The sequence below is a fragment of the Pinus tabuliformis genome, chromosome 6, assembly GCF_031772625.1.
Source record: "Pinus tabuliformis cultivar Carrire ecotype Pingquan chromosome 6, CPIR1, whole genome shotgun sequence".
NCBI lineage: Eukaryota > Viridiplantae > Streptophyta > Pinopsida > Pinales > Pinaceae > Pinus > Pinus tabuliformis.
The window spans coordinates 427,718,709-427,740,889 of record NC_142292.1 but is presented as its reverse complement, the minus strand read 5'-3'; the positions used below and the strand labels follow the sequence as shown (position 1 = coordinate 427,740,889).

At 36.0% G+C, this 22,181-nt stretch overlaps 2 pseudogenes; one reads left to right on the top strand and one right to left on the bottom strand.

Moving 5' to 3' along the window:
• The first annotated feature begins 6,269 nt into the window (after positions 1-6,269).
• On the top strand, positions 6,270-7,462 carry LOC149259131 (LEAF RUST 10 DISEASE-RESISTANCE LOCUS RECEPTOR-LIKE PROTEIN KINASE-like 2.5 pseudogene; annotated as a pseudogene).
• Positions 7,463-15,979: 8,517 nt separating this feature from the next.
• Positions 15,980-16,550, bottom strand: LOC149259130 (uncharacterized; annotated as a pseudogene).
• Between the last annotated feature and the right edge of the window lie 5,631 nt (positions 16,551-22,181).

Below are 22,181 nucleotides of genomic sequence, written 5' to 3'. Positions count from 1 at the left end.
AACGCAATCGGAATTTGAACAAAACTAGGACTTTGGTCCATAGTCTCATTCGCATTCGTCTCTTCTTCTTCAAAAATACTATCTTTTGTCATATCTCCCCCCACAAACTCATTATCCTCAAAAAATTTTGCACTTCCTGACTCGAAAACTGTATGTTCTGTTGGATTATAGAATTTGAACCCCCTAGATCGTTCAGAATAGCCTATAAAGTAACAACTAACGGTTCTTTCGTCCAGTTTCTTTTTGCTTGGCTTATAAGGCCTAGCTTCACATGGACATCCCCAAACTCTCAAATGATTCAAGCTAGGCTTGCGCCCAACCCATAACTCGTAAGGGGTCTTGTTAGCTGCTTTAGTAGGCACTCTATTAAGTATGTATGCTGCAGTCTTTAAGGCTTCTCCCCACAAATTCTCAGGTAGAGTTGTACGAGCAATCATACTTCTCACCATGTCTTTAAGGGTGCGATTTCGTCGCTCAGCAACACCATTCATTGCAGGCGAACCTGGCAACGTATACTGAGGCACAATTCCGCATTCCTCTAAGTATTTTGCAAAGGGACCTTGACGCTGTTCTCCTGATCCATCATAACGACCGTAGTATTCACCACCACGATCAGAACGAATGGACTTTATAAGTTTGTTAAGTTGTAACTCAACTTCCGTTTTGAACTTTATGAACACGTCTAATGCTTCCGCCTTTTCTTTTATTAAGTAAATATGACCATATCTTGAATAATCATCTATGAATGTGATAAAGTAACGGTCACCATTTCTTGTAGCCTTTGGAAAAGGACCACAGATATCCGTATGAATTAATTCTAAGACATCATTACACCTTTTTGCATCATACTTACGTTTATTAGTTTGTTTTCCCTTTATACAATTTACACAATCACTTAAGTTTGTAAAATCTAAAGGTTGGAGAATATCATTAGACACAAGACGTTCTATCCTTTTCATAGAGATATGTCCTAATCGGTTGTGCCATAATGTTGCAGATTTCTCACAAGTTAATTTACGTTTTCTATTATCTATATGCAGTGCCTCTGAATGTGAAGTGTCTATAGCTAGAAAATAAAGATTATCATAAGAAGACAGGATACCAGAAGCAAGAAGCTTAGAATCTTGACACAAACTGAAATTTCCATTACCAAATGAACATACATAACCATTTTTGTCCAAATAAGATATAGAAATTAGGTTCCTTCTGAAAGATGGAACCACTAAAGCATCAAAACTTAAATAAAATCCTGTCTTACATAATAATCTAAATTTTCCTATGCTTTCCACTTCTACTTTATTGCCATTTCCTACGTAAACGTAGCGCTCTGCCTCACTTGGCTTGCGATGGCTTAGGCAACCCTGCATCGACATACTGATGTTAGTCGTTGCACCTGAATCTATCCACCAAGTATATCTAGATACAGAACTTAAATTAACTTCAGAACAAACCAAAGCAAGAGACATACCTTTCTTTGCCAACCATGCATGATAGTTGGTGCAGAATTTCTTTGTATGTCCTGGCGCTTTGCAGAAAAAACAGTTCCTTTCTCCTGCTTTCGCAGAGGTATCTTCCTTCTTGCTTTTCTGCGCGGCATTGTTTGCAGCTACCTTGGTAGGTCCCTTTTCCTTGGCAGTAAACTTGCGCTTCTTGCCTTTACCCTTAGGATTAGATGTTACTACATGAGCACTTTCTCCCTTAGTCATTTTCTGTCTCTCTTCCTCCTGCACCAACCGAGCCTCAAACTCAGGTAATGTCCACGTCTCTTTTTGACAATTATAAGTCATCTTGAATTGACTAAAGTTAGACGGGAGAGATAGAAAAATGAACTCAATGAGAACTTCATCAGAGATGTCATAATTATGCCCTTTCAAGGCACGTTGAAGTCTTGTCATCTCAATAACATGCTCTCTAACCCCTTCTTTTCCCTTGTATTTTATTGTTGCCAACTTCACAAAGAGTGTACTAACATCAGTCTTTTTACTCTTTGTGAATTTTTCTTCAAGGGCCTTAAGGTATTCAATAGCGCCTGTCTCTGTATCAGGTATGATGCCTCGAAAAGTCTCATGGATCGTTTGCTTCATCACCATTATGCACATGCGATCTGAATGCTCCCATCTAGTAATATCAGCCTTCTCTTGAGGAGTTACCTCACTCTCTTTATTAGGCTTGGGGCGATCAAATCTCAGTGCTGTGTCCAATTGCATGATCCCTAAGACTAATTTCAGCTTTTCCTCCCACTGTTTGAAATTGTTCCCCATGAGGGGCTTAATCTGACTTAGACTTGACATTATGTTTGGATCTGAAAAATTCAAGAAGAAGGAAATAATTTAGATATGATGCGTCACGATTTGATCCTTAATCATAATTCTAAAATCTATCTAAAGGCATGTGTAAAACTATTTGCTCCATTAAAACTTTAGCCAAAACACCATTCAGTAATGAAACACCTTTGGGTGCAATCATTACCTTCAGGCACTTTGGTGTAGTGAATAAGGTACAAACATGTAACCTTTTATACACTACCCTTATGCACCAAACAACTTAGCAGGCGCCAACCCTCCTTTGGGAAAGCTAACACCCACGTCCATTGCCAGCACGTTATTTCAACTTGTCATGAGTCATCCTTGCAATTGTCTTACAGAGAGCGGTTCGTTTGCGAACATCAATGCTTGACTCATGCGAAAACAACACATGTATACTAAAAAATTGTTAACTGAGATCCATAAATATTAAAACAACAGTGTTTAATGCAAATGAAGACTGTCATGACCAAGGTTCTGCATATGACAAGCACTTTGAAAATGGCCCTCTCCAGAAAGCCAGATCCCAAAGATAAATCAACGCCACAACTCAGCTAGATTTATTATATAACATTGTCAACCAACACGCTTTAGGTGATTCAAGATACAGGTGCTTTCTTCTTGGCATCATTCTTAAGCTTGTCAAAAAAGGTGTATACTGTATGCATAAAAAAAAGAAAGTAAGAAGCAATTGGGGCCTGAATCTGCCATAGGTGCTCACTGTCAATAGCCTTATGTGCAGTTCCACCGCTGCAGACAGCGACGTAAATAGGCCATAGACAATCAGCAAAGAAAAAAAAATCAAACTATATGGCCATCGATGCAACGAAAAACAGGGGCACTTTGGGACGTGTATAAATTTGACACAGAGCACGAATCAACTTTGGGTAGCCAAAATCCGTTGATGATTGAGGCCACAGCTCTCACACCGGAGAACAATTTGCCAGAGGGGTCGCTGGCTAATTGTAAAAATGACTGAAAACACAATAAATCAAGCTCTCCTGGTGACTGATAATTACTGTTTCAGTTGGATTTTATATCTTGTGTGCAGGTAATGACTTTCAAGTTTTCAACCGGACACATAAATATTACCCACTAATTTGATACAATACAGGAAATACAGCATTTGAGTACTGGTCTTTACTTTCAAAGCATTGATTTAGGAATGCACAATTACTGTCAAGTTTATTGTATTTAATCTTATCAGTGCCAAGTTTAGCACGATAAAGAGAAAAATCAGATCATTGAGATGTCCTACACATTGACAATTCGTATCGCTAGAAGAATTTGATGTCTTCAGTAATACTTGATTTCTAATTTGCCATGCAACTGTAAAACACCAAAGGTAGTAGGGCAACATGAACAAATGTTACCAATTGAAATAATCCCCCACAGCCCTCATCATTCGACATGCATCATGATACTACTATTCTCTTCATGTATTATAAGGAATGAATTCTGCAAAGCCAAACGCAAATAGTTCTATGATCTGACCTTGTTTACTTTTCTGCTGATATGTTATGAACAGGGTATTACAATGACCTTCACGGTAACTGAGCATTCCAGAGCAATGCATTGAAAAGTTTTACTTTAGCACATATATTTCTGAATTCAACTGGATCAAACTCTGGATTATAAGTTGGCGGAGTTTGACAAGATTCATATGAATCTTTAATTTAAAAAAATTAAAAATAAAACAAGTGAAATTTTATTTTATTTCAATGCATGCACTTGTGTACTTCAAACATTTCAGAAAATAACAGGCCGCTTTCAATCATTTATTGAATAAAAGTTAAACGTTGCATTCGTGTTAGGCTAGAGGTAGTCTACCACAACCAACCCAGGTTCTGCACATTTGCTATTGGAAGTCCACTATTTACTTGACATTTTGAAATTGAAACCTGGTTCTGTCTCATTGAAATAAAAAATACGATTAAGCAAGTCCGTCCGCCAGTAATTGAAACAGTACGTCCGTAAGTGCCTAATAACATGAAGTTACAGTTGGCCCTGATCTTTGGCAGCTCAAACTCAAAACGAAATTTAAAAATCAGTTAATCTTCAAAAAATCAGTTAATCTTCAAAAATCAATTAATCTTCAAAAATCAAGCACGGATTCTTACATAAGGGTGCTCTGATACCAATTGAAGGATTTACTTTGTGGGTTTTCCTAATTACTTTAAACCCCTTAACCAAGATCTACTCCTTTGTAAGAAATCAAAATCAATGCACAGCGGAACTTACTTTCCATCTTCAAAGGCTCCTGGTCTTGACTTGAGTTATTGGCTCTTGAATCCTTCCAAGAACTTGCAATCCTTTTCTCTGGCTATCCTAAATGACAGAGTATCTAGTCTTCAATGGAGCAGACAATCTTTCTGAGATGATTACAAGCCTTGGAGACTCAGCCCTTTTATAGCAGTGCAAAACCCCATCCTAGGGCAGCTGAAATTTAGCTGAAACAAGTCTGTCAAGAAATCTGAAATTTCAGATTTTGAAATCAATCAATCAATCAATCAATCAGAATAGATTCTGATTTCCTTATTCAGCTCAAATTTATTACTGCTATTATTTTAATCAATTATAATCGGTCCATTAACAATTATAATTGTTTAACATTATTCTATATGTATTTGTATCCAAATCCTTATTTAAATACGTATAATGCCATGACTTAATTAATCACATTATTTGGCATATTTTAATCACTACATAAATGTAATCTTGCTGACAGTATTTGACATCATAATCATAATGCACGTATGTCCAACTTAATTATTGTAATCAGACGTCTCTAAATCCAACATTTAAGTCATCTTCTATATTCAGCGTTCCCAGCCTCCCGTCTATTATTCGTCTTTTTGGCCTCGTTCCACATCCTCGTTCTCTGCTCAAAGTCGACACAGTCCATCGTTTTTCCACCATTTCCAATTGATTCTCTAATTCTTTCTGCTTTGCTTTGTCGATTGCTCTTTAAATTCACTTTGCAATTCTTTGCAACATCCACTTGTTTCTTTATCTTCATCTCTACCATCTCTCGGCTTGCTCGTGGCAAATTGACCTACTCCCTCCTCATGCTGCTCTTCTTTACCCTTCAAACCTCCATTATTTCTGAAGCTAGGGATGGTTTTCTATATTATAAAGACTGCGCTCCTTCCACTTGTAGAAATTCAACCATTCAGCATCCCTTCGGCGCATGTGGCGCTCTATATGCTCACTGTGAGACGATCATCAGATTTTGCTATCCGGCCCTAGCTCTTGGAAATGGAGAGTAGTTGGAGATATCACAAAATCCTCTTACTCGACTGGAACGCTTCAAATCACCCCATCTAATATGAATGCTCTTGAATTTCACCCTTCTGTGGGATACGATTACTCTAGCAGTTAAGATTGGTTATCAAAACGTGGATTCTTCAATCTTTCTGATGCAGGCATGCTGGGAACAATTGTCAACTGTACACAACAACCGGCGGACATATTCTTCAATGGCTCCCTCGTCAGGTTGGATTGCACAGCAAGCAACAGATATTGCTTCTTTTACCCTCAAGCAGGCTTCCAAATTCCAAGCTGCGATAACTATCCTATGGTCGTTTCAACAAACAGAAGCTACAACATTAGCGCTGATAAGGATTTTGAACAACTCCACCATAGAGGATTCCAAATTAAATGGTCTATACACGACCATACTTGTGATTCTTGTAAAGCCAGTGGGGGAAGATGTTACTCACAATTCTTCCCTTCTTTTTATAATTATGACACATACTGCATTTGTCCTGATGATGATGTCCACCCCTATGCTTGCAATGATGGTGAGAATCTTTTGTGTTTCGCTATATCTATCTGTGTTACGCTATCTGTGTTATCTGTAAAAGTCTTGGCTGGTAAATTGCTAGTCTTTAAAACCGATCCATTCTTTATGCTTCCTTATTTTCTATATTCTAAATACCGTTTCATCTTGATTTCCAGCTATATTTCTTGCAGTATGCGCTGTGTTCAGCATAGTAGTGTTTTGTTGCATAATGGTTCGTCGTGGAAGTTGTTGTTTGAAGAGGAGTTCCTGTGAGCAGCAGCAGAGCGTTCGAGCTTTTATGGACCCCGTTGATTCTAGACCTCCCTCGGTTGAAAAATTCTTAAATTATTATTCCTCTCAAGCGCCTGCAAGATATTCTTATACTCAGATTATAACTTACACAAACAATTTGGAACACAAGCTTGGCAAAGGAAGTTTTGGAACTGTTTATAAAGGAAAACTTCCCAGTGGACGTCTAATAGCTGTGAAGATTTTGGATGAGTCGAAACAGAGTGATCAACAATTCATTGCAGAGGTGGCTACAGTGGGGACGACCTGCCACATTAACCTGGTGCGCCTATTGGGTTATTGTTCCCAAGGATGCAAAAGAGCTTTGGTGTATGAATTCATGGTTAATGGTTCTTTGGAGAAGTATATCCATGGGCACCACATGGACGAGTTGGACTGGAAACAGTTATCTTCCATTGCAGTTGGTACAGCTCGCGGCATTGCATACCTACATGAAGACTGCAGAAATCGCATCCTGCATTGTGATATAAAACCCCACAATGTTCTTCTAGATCCCAATTTTTTGCCGAAACTTGCAGATTTCGGTCTGGCCAAAATATGTGACAGAGAGGAAAGTCACGTCTCTGTCGCTAATATAGGAACAATGGGTTACGCTGCTCCAGAAATGTGGTCAAGAATGTATGGAGTTGTGACTGATAGGTCTGATGTGTATAGCTATGGTGTATTACTTATCGAGATGGTGGGCGGAAGAAAGAACATCGATTATGAGAATCATGATAGTAGATCAAGCCAGTTCTTCTATGCAGAGTGGGCTTTTAATCAAGTGGAAAAGGGTGAGTTTGGAAATTTAAGAAAAGGAAACATATCAGATGAAGATCTAGTCATCGCCAAAAGGTTAAGTTTAGTTGGACTGTGGTGCATTCAGTTCAGGGCATCTCGTCGACCCTCAATGAGTAAATTTGTCCAAATGTTAGAAGGAGATGTTGACATTACAACTCCACCATTCCCATTTCCTTTTGACACACCATTGCAGCGATCTTCTTCCCACGTATCTTCTTCATCTCGTGCTTTGGAGATTCAAATGACAGATCCCACCGGTAGTCAGACCGTTAAAGCGTCCCGGTAATGCAAATATGACATGGCATGGCAGAAAAAGATACCCGAAGGCAAAGTTCAGAGAAACTTTCAATTGATTCTGTTCAGCATGGTGTTATGATCTCGGTTCATTAACTTCAAAACAATTTTTAAAATGTGTGTACAAGATTAAATAGTTGTAATTTTGTTTTACTGTTTTTAAATAATTTAGAGAGGTGAATGCCCCTCCAGTAGATTTAATAACATAACAATCCTTGTTGTCATATCGCTTCGCTAGCTTTTGTTAACATCACAATCCGTGTTGGCGTATTTAATAAACTCGCCTGTCAGTTCAAATTGTGTCTGCTACACTGTGATGGTTGGCATCTTTTATCATCTCTAACCAATGCGTATGATATGAAGTGTGCTCTTTTTAACCTCCACTGAAGTAAGTATATATATATATATATATATATTATTTGTCCAGGAGAGTCTTCGATTTCTGGGGTGGGGTTTATATAGTTGAAAATTGAATCCTTATGAAAAATTCCATCATTTCAAACACATATGTTTAAATAGATATGTAAAAATTTCATATCTGTGTATATCTTTTTATTGAGTTCAGGTTTTATGTAAAGTTGTGTATATATTTTCAAAAATTTACTAAGCAAATAGTCTATATTGAAATTGGGCATTTTAATTATTTTGTTTAAATGTTTTGATGGAATGATTGGTAGAAATTGAAAAATATTAGTATATATTGGTGATTGTTACTCCATTAATTAATAAAATATTAATTAGCAATTTTCTTGCATATTTAAATTACTTTTAAAATATTTTTTTACAAAATAATTAAAAATTTATAATTTATAAAAGAAATTCAAAGACAAAATTTATAAAACATACATTAATCCATGGCTCTTCAAATTCTGAAACTTATAACTCCATTAACCATTTATGTTCATGGCTGCATCATGCTCTAGATGGCTGGCTGGATGTGCTTGTTTGTTTCTTGGTAATTAAGGAGACTAGTCCAGTCGACTCGTCGCAACCTCAAATATCCTACATATACAAACCTACAGACATAACTTAGTTTACGCTGTAATAGTCTGTATCCATGGCTATATTAACTTACGTTATGAATATTTATCATATGGACTGTGCAGTTGTGCAGGACGCTTGTCCAACATTAATCCGAGATTAATGTGAAGTGTGGGCGAATTGGACATATGTTGACAATGTCCTCCCTATTTTATTAATGAAGATACCATGGTGACCAGTATAAATGTAATGCTAAACACGTGAACATATAATTAGTTTTTTTTGGTGCAGGTTGTTTGAGATTGGCCCAAACGATAAAAACCACTTTTTTTCAAAATTTCCATTCTTTTTTCATGTGAAAAACTCAATCAAACACATCGGTGTTCCATTGATAATTATGATTAAAATTTAAAATGGGTTAAATAAAACATTGAGATGAGAGTATTAGAAGTAATGTGTAATTATTAAGAGAGAGTATTAAAAATAATGCTTCCATGTGTTTTTATAAGTTATCATTGTGAGTTCTCAAGTGTCAATCTATATATTGTTATTTCCTAAGTAAATTGTAGTCATGATCTAAAAATATAGAAGTTAAAAATTTATATCCCATATAACTATTATGATAAATAAAAATATATCATAATATATATATTTAGTATTTTGTGTTTAATGGCTATCTAATATCTTTCAAATTTTCTAACAAATAATGGTTGAAAATTTAAATAAATGATATTTATTTTATTAAAATAAATTGTTTCAAATTATACATCCAATATATCTATTATCTTATTCATTGAAGAAATACATTTGAAGTTTTCATATCACAGTAACTAATGCGTGAAATTAATACACTGAACAATTCTTTTGATCATTGATGAGTGAATTATGTTAATGATTTAATGTTCTGCAATTATTTTCGTTTTAGGATGTAGAATTTGAAAGAGTAGTGAAGGGGTCTTGAATGGTGTTACTAAATCTGTTCGGAAGAAACCCTTAAATTTGGTAGCTCATTTTTTTTCGTTTCCAGGATACGGAGAGGAATGGGCATCTCCATTAAATCCCTCAAATTTTGTAGTGAATAGAATTTCATGTGATTATAATTTTTTTTATAAAAAATGGAAATTAGTTATGAATTCATCCATATTTATTAGATTTAATATAAAATTTAAACTAATAAATAAATAAATTTAACGTTATTAAAATAGATAAAGTTTTTGTTTAAAGTTAGAATTTGATCTAAATTTCTTAAACATACTATTGAGTATTTTTTATATTAAAGGTTAGAATAAGTGGTTTCTCTAAATCATTAGTAGTGTTTATGGATTACTGAAGTTAATCATTAATGAATAATAAGTTATTCATTAATGAATAATAAGTTATTCATTAATATTTTAAACAAAGTTATTAAACTATTTACAAATTTTAAAAAATAAAAATTTGAATTATTAAAAAAAAATAAAATTTTAACATTCAAATTTTCATAAGAATTTTCTATGAGAAATTTGGGTCATACGTTTCACTCTTTTAATTCTAATCTTTTTAATTTAAATTAATTATATTCATTTATTTTGAAAAACAATTGATAAAAAGTTCTTTAAGATTCTGCTTTGTAAACATTCCCTAATCCAATATTTATAAATGAAATAAATTTTATTCCTAGATTATAATATTTAAAATAAAGAAAATAATGAAAAGTATAACACATTGTCTATTGTAGTTCGTCGTAGGAATCTTATTTCAACTCAGGGTGGATGGAGGTTGGTTGACTGTGGAAAACTGATTCCTCAATATCACAATACAAAATATTTTACAACACACTGGAGGCTAGAATCAATGTTTTTGAAATCCAAACAACTCTTTATGTATCATAACTGGGGTTCCCTTCTCCGTCGAAATTGTCAGAAGCAATCCGTTTCATGAAAGGGATATCCTTGGATTTTGATCCATGCTCAACCATGGAATACTCTAATATTGGGTACCTAATCTCAACAGAGTTATTGAGAAAGTCACTGGAATGAATTATGGTGAAAATGTGCATAAACACAAGTTCCACTAACTGGGAATCAGGCGGATAAAGTTGGGACAATCTACATTGGAGCATCTGGCTCAATGAAGTTCGTTATTATAGATACGAAGGCGAAAACACAACATTTGTGTCAATATTTCCTAACCATGGATTCATGGATTCAAGCTATGGATTAATGGATTACCGTAGTTCAGACTCTTATGCTTCATGAATTGGAAGCGCAGGCGATCTTGTTAGGATTGTATATCACATTGATGAGCTTCGATGTTCTGCAAATTTGAGGAAAGAGATGGTAGATGCCATGCTCAATGTTCTAATGCCTTCTAATAGAGGGAGTGTGGCAGGGAATCCACTGTATGATCACCCAAGGGGATTGGATGTGTTCATTAGTTTTAATAAGAAGTCTGGCAAAATTACAAGTTTTCAACATAATGGTGCAGCCTTTGGCACTCATTCTTATGTTATGAGATTTATAGAGGAGAATATCACTTTTTCTTTTCTTGCTAATAATTTTGATCCGAATTGGATCATTATATTATTTTTCATCTATCTCGATTCATTTGGAGTGGAAAAAGTGGAGGGATCAGCTCACATGACCATTATTACTAGCCGGACCTAGTTTGGCGAAACAAGGTTTGAAACCTTCGAGAAGCGTTTTGAAGCATGAAATGATGTTTTTCTGGGGTAAATTTTTTCTACTCTAGTGTAGAAAATTTTCATGTTATTATACATATAGAGACCTTTCCAACGACATAAGATGCGCACCAATCAGAGTCCGTATGAAAACATTATGCCACTCAAAAGTTAGCCTTCATGTTTTCACACCTATAGTTCGGGAGGATGTCATGTCAACCCCCATTATTTATGGAAATGGTGCTAGCCACATGTTTTTGATGTAAAATACTCTAGAAGAGTCTATATTGTAACTCTAGTTAAGAGTTTATGTAGTCAAACTCAACCACTAGTAGGCTATCAGGCTAAGTTATAATTGGGCGATTAGGAGGAAGAGGCATTCCATTCTTTCAAGAGCATTTTTTTTTCATAATTAAGCAAAGATAGCCAAGAGAGATATGAGTTAGAGCACATAGAGAGGATTTGTGCACTGTATCAGCCCATGGGCCACAAACATTACTTATTTGTACTTGTAGCCATATTTCCAGACAGAGAAAGAGAGTGAAGCGACCTCGCCTTCCAGCTGGGTTTTCACCCAAAAGGGTTTCCCATAGAGAAAATTTTGTGTCTTATGTGTGCGTGATCCTATTTTATCGTTATCTAATTTTTTTCATGATTTCCATTTGCATGCATGCACTGATTAAAGTAAAAGCTACAGATCTAGAAATTGAATAAAACTGCAATAGTGTAGGATCTCAAATTTTTAATATAATATTATCAGATCCGTTGTGATGAACTATCCAGTGGAATATCCACGACAGTTTACATATTAAATTTACCAATGGATCCAACCTTCGATTATATTGTGGTAGGTAATCTAATCGAGGTTTCCAAGGTTATATGTAATTTGCCTATACATGACTTATTTCCATAGTGGATAAGGTTGGATAAAGCTGAAGGTTGAGGTAGACTTGAGAAGGAAATTTCTTAGTTTAATTTCAGTTTAAGGTTCAGGTTGATTTACTCTTGCATGCTAGAGTTGGCTAAATTTAGGAGAGTCAGTTAACTGGGTCAAGTCGAGTGATTTCAAGTTAAGTTATGGTTTGGGAAAAGTTGAATTTAGGGTGTGTGCACATGTGAATTTATTTTAGGCGAGCTGCTAGTTGGAAAAGGTTTAAATACCCCTCATCGAGTTCATTCTAATAATCAAGTTTGTGTGATCAATAGAAAAGAGCAATAATTCCTATGGTTTGTGTGTGTTAATTTTTTGTGTTTCTCCTCTCTACATTTCTAACAAATTGATATTCATCGTTTGCAGCTGCATCTTGTAGAACCACACTATGTGAGGGATAATTCACTGTCGGATGAGCAATGTGTTAAATACATTTTTGATTTAAGAGTGTCGAAACTGAGCTTATCCTAACAGATGCATTCGGTAAATTAAATAAGGGGTGTAGAATTAAAAAAAGGCATGTGAAAAGCCCCAAAGGTATTCACTTGAAAGGAGTTTTTGTTAAAGTGTTAAAGTTTTTGGGCTTTTCCAAAAGTCTATTTAACGACAAATTTTTGTGTTTTCTCAAAGCATGTTACAGTTTTTATCATTTTTTATATATTTTATAAGAGAGTTATTAACATTATTTAATTATAGGATAGGAGGTTATATTTCATTATATTTTAATGATTATATTTAAGCCTTAAACAAAATCTAAAAAATCTTCCTTAGGCTTAGCTTGTACTCATCACCGCTTACCATTAAAACAATTAGAAATAACAATTGAAGATAGCGTCTAGAGAAATAAACACCAAATGTAGAGATTAGAGTATGTCTTTCATGGAATCCATCACTTCTCCATCAATGTACTCTTAGAGGCCAACAAACCCAACATGGAGAGATACAACCTCTTTGATAAGTCATTAGTTTTTTCGTTTAATTCTCGAAGAATATGATAGTAAGAAACCCATTCGAAAGCCCCAAGGGTTAGCTCAACCAGTCAAATCAGTGCCTCGCCGATCGGGAGGTCACAGGGTCAATTATCCTCGAAGCCCTTGGGGTTAGGCCTAGTTATTGGCCGCGGGGCTTGATTCCCTTCGGGGCTGATCAACCCAAATATTTCTGTGGACGTAGCAGCCAGCCAATGACTAGGGTGTCCGTGAACCACACAAAAAAAAAACCATTTGAAAGCCTATAAAACATGTTGGATATTACTTAGAATAGGTTAAAGTTTGACATTTCTCACTAAGACCCTCTACGAAGCCCAATCAATTAATAGCTTGGAGTCTCGAAATATCTACAACTTTTTGATCTCCTTCTTGCATACAAATTCCAAAAGGAACCAAAGGGCTATAAACTCATAATTGTTGTTAGAGCCTCTTCTTATGGCATACCTATAGAATGTATAATGAAAGTGACTAAAAGACAAAGAAGCCCCAACACCACACTGAGGTGGATAACCTTCATTTCCCCATCAAAATGTTATTTTTTCATAGTACTACATTTTTCTTTGCTTAGATAATTGTATTTCTTCATTAACACATTAAGTTCACCCCATAACATTATAAAATTATTCATAAACAAAAGAAACAATATAGAAAGAAAAAATCATCATCGTAAATGTAGTGGAACCTAAAGGAACAATAGAAGAAAATAATGCACATGTAAAGATTGGTCGCAGACCAGGCAAAAAAACACTATGGGGGAAACCCTTGTAAATTCTTCTTCTTCTTTGATCATCATCAAATGATTCAACAAAATAGAGTACAATGATCCATATATTCATAAATGCAACAAAAATAACTAGAACATTCATAACATGGCCTTAAACATACTTATATTAAAAGATCTTGAGTCTGAGGACTGTAATGCAATGTCATTGACTATAGTTAACAACTAGATATTGTTGTCATTGTGTTGAACATTGTTGAACATTGTTTCATACTAATAACTCATCTTTCGGTCCTAGATGCATGTAGAGATATTTTGTGTGAACATCTAAGACAAATTTGGATGCTCTCTGCAGAACTGGATGAGTGCATCTAGGACAGATCTGGACACTCTCTAGAGAACTAGATGAGGGTGTCTGGGGTCCAAACATACCCAGATCCACCTCAAACCTTGGACGCTCCTATTAGGATTTTGTGTGAGCATCTATGGCAACCTAAAAGCTCCCTAGACCATTCTATGTGTGTTTCCAAGGACCAAACTAGACTGCAGAAACCCTAGCCTCCTAGACACTCTCATAAACACTCTTTGTGTGCGTCTGAGACTTCTTGAATGCTCCCATGAGCATACTATGCTAGCTTCTAGGGATGAAAAACCTTAGTTACTTGCGAGTGTTTAAGACTCAGAAACCCTAGACACGTGCGAGCTTCGACCATGAAGTTTCAGACCCTTTGTGTGAGCTTTCCTTTGTCAGACTTGTCTAAACCAAACAATAGAAGAGAGAAGAGAGTGCTTGATTACTGTGTCCAAATGTGCTTGAGGTATTTTCTGTATATATGCTTTCATGAGGGTCCACTTGATGTTGAGGCAAACATGTCGAATTGTACCTATGATTAGGGCTGACCTAAACCAATATACATGAATAAATAAATAACTTCAAAAACCAACTTCTGGTTTTCCAAATAAGGTGATATTTAGGTCAATTTTGGTCCTCTAAACAAGAGGAATCTATTGCAATTATTATACTCATCATATGACTTGTCCAAAGTGGAATTTTATTATGTTGGGCACCTAATCCTCTATGGGTTGGTGTAGAATGTGAACAACCATGAGAGTCCAAGAGACCTTGGGATGTGGAACCCAACGATCACACGAATGTACTATAAATGTATATCATTCTCAAATAATATAAGTACTCTTCTGGTTAACTTTAATATTTTGTTGCTGCCATATGTGTGTTTGACATGGTATCAGAGTGGGTGTTCTCTTGCCTTGCTTCATTTTGAGCCACTGATTTTGTGATTTATATGTGCATGAAAATTCGACTATCATTTGATGAATATCCTATCAGCCATATTTTAGTTGCATTCTCTGCCCTCCCCAAATAGAAAAATGTGAGTTCCTCCTGCAGGAACACTACTCTTGAATTTTAGACTGCAGAAACATTGAATTATGGCCATTGCGTTATTTGCAACAGTCCAACATTTACATAGCTTTGTTGATTCTTTGCCTCATCTGTTAGAAACGTTTCATGTTCTCTTGCCTACATTTTCACCATCCACGACTGCTTCATTGGGTTTTAGAGGTTCATCCCTTAAGTATCCTTAATATGGGTTACAATTTCTACCAGGTTCGTCCTTGGAGTATCCCTGGCATGTGTTAAAACTTCTCTATGGTTCATCCTTGGAGATCCCTGGCACGGGTTAAAACCTCTCCCATAATCCATAGGAGAAAATTCTCATTCATTTAGATTTCTCAGAGCCAAGTTGATTCAAAATGCCTCTTCTATTATAACCTGTCAGAATTGGTGTAACTCCATTTCCCTGACCCGTGCAATGAAAATGCGTTGGTTCCAAGTTGGTTAGACTACCTGACTATAGCTCAGAAATTATGAACCACATGTCAGAGATATTTGAGCTAGGTTTTCTGCATAAAACCTACCCACTCTGCCTGCGACTTTGGTTTTCCTGTTATGTTATATTCTTTGCTATGTAAAACATATTCATGCAAAAACGCATGTGCCTACAGTTTGGTCCCACCTACGTACTCTGCCATTGGAGGAATGAGATAATTTCACATATCAATTCTAATTCGTGAGATAAATTAGATTTCCAAGTCCATGTCTGAGGTATCCTGCTGTCGGGCTTCTGTCTCAATGCAGCTACAACTTGTGTCAGGTTGCGAATTCAAACCCTAAGGAGTTGTGGTGGCAGGGTTATCGACACTCTTTCTTACGAATTGCTAAAGGTTGAATCTTGCAAAATATCAGGCAAGCAGTTCTTTAATGCTTCACATGCCCTTTGATTTTCAGAGAGCATAAGATAGCAACGAATTATGTGTTTAAGAAATAACATGGAGGGTTGTTCTGCAAGTGATGAAACCATGGTTGCCAATACCTGACCTACTGTTAAAAAGAAAAAAGGCACTCTATTGTTGCACAAATATATGTTAACCCAACATCATCCAAGATTATTTTTTGGACGATAAAAGTTGCCACTATCTTTGACAGTAAACTTCCCATCTCCATTGTTCACAAGCAAAGTGGAATTGTTTCCATAGAAAGTAGAAAATTGACGGCATTTGTGTCATCCACCTTCACAAGTGTGGCAATCACTCCAAGGCTGGTAAGTCGTAGGTATTCAAATGGTCGTGTCTTGTTGACAGTGTTTAGAAAGGTTATAGATATAAAGATATATGAGCATTGAGGAAAAGGCTTCTAGTATTAGGATGTGATGCCAAGCACTAAAGAAGAGCTAATGCATTGCAAACAAGATTTGAAGCACGATGAGAAATTATCCGTGAAAGTCATAGAGTTATCCCTCACTAGAATTCCAATGCCTCCAATCACCAAAATGACATTACTGAACCTTTTGAGTCTGTGTAGAATGCAATGTTGAAGCTATTATTATTTGTGCACTGATATTTTACTCGCCCAATGTGAATTGTTTGCGCTGTTTGAGAGGAAATATCCAACTATTGAATAAGTTGGAGTTGCATAGGGTATTGGTGCATTAGCATCAACATTTCAATCTTGAGCATTGAGCATTGAATAAGGCAATCTCTTTGGCATTGTATTGTTCAAAATTGAATGGGGGCGATTGAAATTCCACGACCTAGAACTACTGTATGCTGCTTTGAATACGTTTAAGGCTTGCTTATTTCATATGTTCAATCATATTCAATTGTGATTTTGAAATGATTATATATCTTTACAACTTGGCTTATTTATATATGGCTTGAGATGAAGAATCTGTGTTTGTGAAATTCACCTTATTTTTTCAAAGAAAATGGCTAGAATCAATGAAGTATTAGAGTTCTTCAAAACTCTGATATTGTCTACCACTCATGATACATTAAAAGTCAACAAAGTCTCTCTCACAGACATTCAGGTCTGTCTACAAAATGCACAAGAGAAAACTGATTTTTTGCAGCTTGAATCTCAGCTACAGCGAGTAGAATTACAACAATGGAGTCATCATTCTGAACCTATTTCTATTCAGAACAATGAAACAGACTCCCATAAATAGCAAGTCAATAATGTTACAAATTCATATCGAGTGCCCAATGAAGCAGCAAGGTTACATGTAGATGTAGGAATTCAGTCTTCATTCCCCAAGCCCATCATAAGACCTTGGGAAGAGCTTCTCCACAACAAGCAGAGAATTGGTCTTGGATATGACAAGGACGTGTCCTTTCACATTCTAGACTACTCAAAGCCCATTCAGTTTTAGAGTGTTGGGTTCCTTCACAACAGTTCACCTCCAGTTGTTATAGATTCAACCTCTCTTCCACAACAATCGATTGTGAAATGCCAACACTGTGATCGAGTTGGCCATCTGAAAGATCATAATTTTGATCTTCAGCCGTGTAAGCACTGTCATAAAATCAGTCATTCTTCAAACAAGTGCTTCAGAAACAAACATCCTGAAAGAACAAAGATTCATCTTGGATGGATCGCCTCTTGGCAATGAGTATTAACAACTAAGAAGATATTCCAGTCATATGTCAGAACTTGTTCTAGAGTATCAAATAGTCATGCAGCTGAGTTTTTTACATCATCTCACCTTGTATCTGACAGGGGGGAAATGATGGTCATCTACAAGCTTCAAGGCCAAATCAAGTGAGCTTGAGCCACAACCTGCCACACCAGATTCAGAATTGTAGCCAGAGAAAAATATGCCCCTAAGCATACCTTTTCGATGATACCTCTTCAAAGAATTGGAGACACTTATTCTAGCAGAATACTTCAGCTTCTTGCCAATTTTGGAAGAGTTCCAGGAATTGCATTAAGCATTCGAGAGTTGTTGGTCATCCTTAAACCATCACAGGTTGAGACCTCCCTTTTCAGGTTTAGGTTCTCCCTTTTATGTAGGGTGAGACCTCCCTTTCATGGTTGAAGGTTTCCCTCTTCAAAAAATCAGGAGCACTTCCTCTAGCAGAAGACTTTAGCTTCATGCCAGACTTGGAAGTGTTTTGGGAACTGCACTAAGCGTTCCAGTGTTGATGGTAATCCTTAAACCACTACCCTTTATACCAACATTTCAGAGAGCACATTCAGCCTAGTGTTGCCATGCATGTTTTTTGAACATTTTGTATTACATCTCTCTTCTTGGACTCATACATACCCCTTCAGGTCAAGGGGGGGAATGTTGGACACCTAATCCTCTATGGGTTGGTGTAGAAAGTGAACAACCATGAGAGTCCAAGAGACCTTGGGATGTGGAACCCAACGGTCACACAAGTGTACTATAAATGTATATCATTGTCAAATAATAGAGTACTCTCTTGCTTATCTTTAATATTTTGTTGTTTCCATATGTGTGTTTGACAGACTATAGTTGCATAATTTTAACATTCCCTCTCAACTAGGGAGAATTCTACCTGCCAATATATGTCCATCGATCAATATGACATTCTGGTATCTTCAAGCGTCATCATGTATCATCACCAATAATATTTGTCATGTGGTCATCATGCTGTGATAATCTCAAATATGGCATCATCATCAATGTACATCTCGATCTATCCCTTGCTTATTCCTACTTGTCTCTTTATTGTTTTTTCTCGTATGTTGAACATTCTCGAATCTAGAAAAGAATTATTTGTTACTAGAGGGGAACTTAAGATACTACCCTCTATTCATTAGGGTATTATCCGAAATCTCTGCCAACGGGTAACTAGAATGTCATCATCAAACATCATCAGAGAGCATATCGTCAAGGAGCACATCTCACCCTAGAACCACATCGGGGAGCACATCTTGACCTAGAATCTCATTGGGGATCTATACACATACAACCCCATATCAAGGTATAGGATATCCGAACACACATGGGATAACATCATGACCCTAAATTGGGGAGCTCAATCTCAACCCGAAATTGCATGGGGTTATCTCAACCAATCCTATTTCCTACTGATCTTCACATTGATGACCCTAAATAGTCATGTGGTAGAACACCTGCATCATAATCAACTTGGGTTGTACACCCCAAGTACACTCTCAACTCGTTGGCCAAATGAGGAGCGGTATTCTCAACAAACTCTACTCATGGGTATGATGCTAACTAGGGTATACTCTACAAAGATTAGATAAGGGAGAAACATTCTCTGACCCTATGTAGATAGGGGAGAAACATCTCCAACCCTATGGGTAATAGATACGGGTCATACCCTATTTTCCAGAGTTCCCTCCATCCTAGGAGCCCTCTATCTCAATTCCTCACCCTTGGAGCTCAGACAAGGATGAAGAGTTGGCTCAATGTCCTCGATCAATGTTGCTATCATCATAATAAAATATGGTATCTTCTTGTCTCAATAACAACTGTTTCCTTTTCATACAGGACATCAAATCATTACCATGTTAGATCATAAATAATCATATAAATCACATAAGGATACCATAATCATCCTCCCTCTCAAGGAGGTGTTAATCACAAGCCTAAGCTTGTCTCGAACAACTGTACTGTCTCAAAATATTGAAGTATCTTAGTCCCAACTATATATATGGGATTCTCTGTCATCACTATGTATCCATGTCATATTCAGTTGATCAGACGGGTCTCTAAGGAGCTTATGCATCTTGTTGCATAGCTACTCATGATAGCAACATCATACTCAATCTCGATCATGCTATGGATATCTCATCTAAGATGTCATGGAAGATCTCATACAAAAGCAACATCCAAATGTGCTCATCAACAATAATCTCATATCAATAATACATCCTTGCAGTTACATATCATAGGAGAAATATCTCAACTTCAGAAATAGAACATCTCATGCAAATATTTCAAAGGATGTTTGGTGGCAAATCTATGTGAATGAAGTAGGCTAATCATGAATTTATTCAATTTTTATGTACATCATATATATACAGATGGATGTTCAAAACAGAACATCAATGCTTCAATCAATTATGAGATGCCATGTCAATTTCAACAACATTTTGAACTTCAAATCAGAGTGTCCAAGGATTTGCATTTCCATTATTCAAACAAAAAAAATTCAATACTCCAAATTTCATAAATCGATTGAGTTGACTCCTTTAGTAAGTCTTCCTCAGTTGTCCAGGGGACAAAGGAATGTAGGCTCCATTCAAAATAAAGTGATTCAAGAAATAAATAATGCAAAACCTCTTAAAAATTACTGCTATGTTGCAAGCATGAAACTAGAAATCACACGGCAACTTCATTCCAACTAATCTAAGGAAATAATTGAATGCTTTAAAAAGAATCAAGATAATAATGCACTGCTTCTCTTAAAGACAATTCAATACTTCCATTGTAAGAGAAATATGAAAGAAGACCCAATATATAATTCACGTTATTTACCCTAATCTTATTAAAAACTTCCTTATAATATATGCAACATTTAATTATAATGAAGAATTCTGTGAGTGTTTTGTCAACAATATTCACAATCTTTTATTATGCTGATCTGGGCATCTGCTTGCAATGTTTTTCTACAAAAGTGCAAGAATCTATCTCATATAATATTCAAAGGAAATCATGAACACATGTTAAGTCAAGTTAACCAGAATTCTTGCTCAGCAATTATTTGACCATTGCATTCTGGAAATAAACTTTGTTATGCATAAATGAGATCAAGGCAAATCTTTGTAATAATAAATAAGAGACACAGTTAAAACATTCACTATTTACTTTAGTTCATCCTTTATGAAAATACATCCAAAAGCATTGTTATTAAACTTAAATAACCAGAGTAGTAAAATAAAGCTTGTGGAATGAAATTAAAAAATAAATGAATGAAAGAAGAGCCATGAAATGAAATTACAGAATTATCTAAGATCACATGCACATTGTGAAAACTAAAATGCAGTAAAAGAAAGTTAAGAGGTTTGGGGCAATGGACTCGTTGGTGGGCCCAAACACCCAGCTCGTTGCCCTTGCAGAAATTTAAATCACAGGATTTAGAACATTTAGGAGAAACAAAACTCAGAAATGATTGCAAAATAAACTCATTTTAGAGTAGAAACCATAATTCGAAGTTAAATGTCGAAGAAGTTCATTGCACAAGCCCTGTTACAAATTCATAAAGAAATGTTCCACTAGTTCTAGTGGTCCCCTCAAGAGATCATCCCCATAGTGCACAACTCCTCCCTTCCTGCATAGTAAGATCGATTCCCTCCTCCCGCAAACAAATATGATTTACATAATACAATCTTCCATATACAAAAACCCACCTTCACACCTACGTGACTCCCTTTTATAATGTTCTTTCATGATAATCTTGGCTCTATTGCTTAGAAAACAACATGGGGATTGAATCCCAATTGATATTCATGAATGGACTATCAGTACAACCATTTACCCATTGAATAAATGAAGATCTAGCATGAATTTCCCAAATTTGGCCATTTTCTACAATTCTGGAAAAATGGGTTTTTTTAACAAAACACCTCTAAAGATCTCTGTGTATCTCCTTAATCATTACGAATTTCGGAAACCATTTTGGAGGAAATCTAGCTTGTTATATTTTCAACAATAACCTCTCTCATAATTTTTTGGTTCAGATCCATTGCCTCAGAAATTGTGCCCGATAATGACTTTGAAATCTGAGATACTAAAATTTTGGAAAAACAGTCTATTTTTAGAAAATTTCCTCAAAGACCGTTATGTAACTTTTACACCATTATGAATTTTAGAAATCAATTTGTAGCTTTGTCAACTTGCTATACTGGGACCAATACCCATGTTCCATAATTTCCCTATTAGCCTTCACCTGCACGAAAATCGAGGTGAAAGTCGGCATCTAGAAACTATCGTGAATTTGCGGTTGAGGCATTAATTATTGCCTAAACATAAATCCATATGACCTGGGTGTATCTTAGCTTATGTGGAAGTGTTCAAAAACCATTTTGAACAAAAACCTCTTTCATATTTCCCTAGAGATGGGTCAATGTATGAAAGC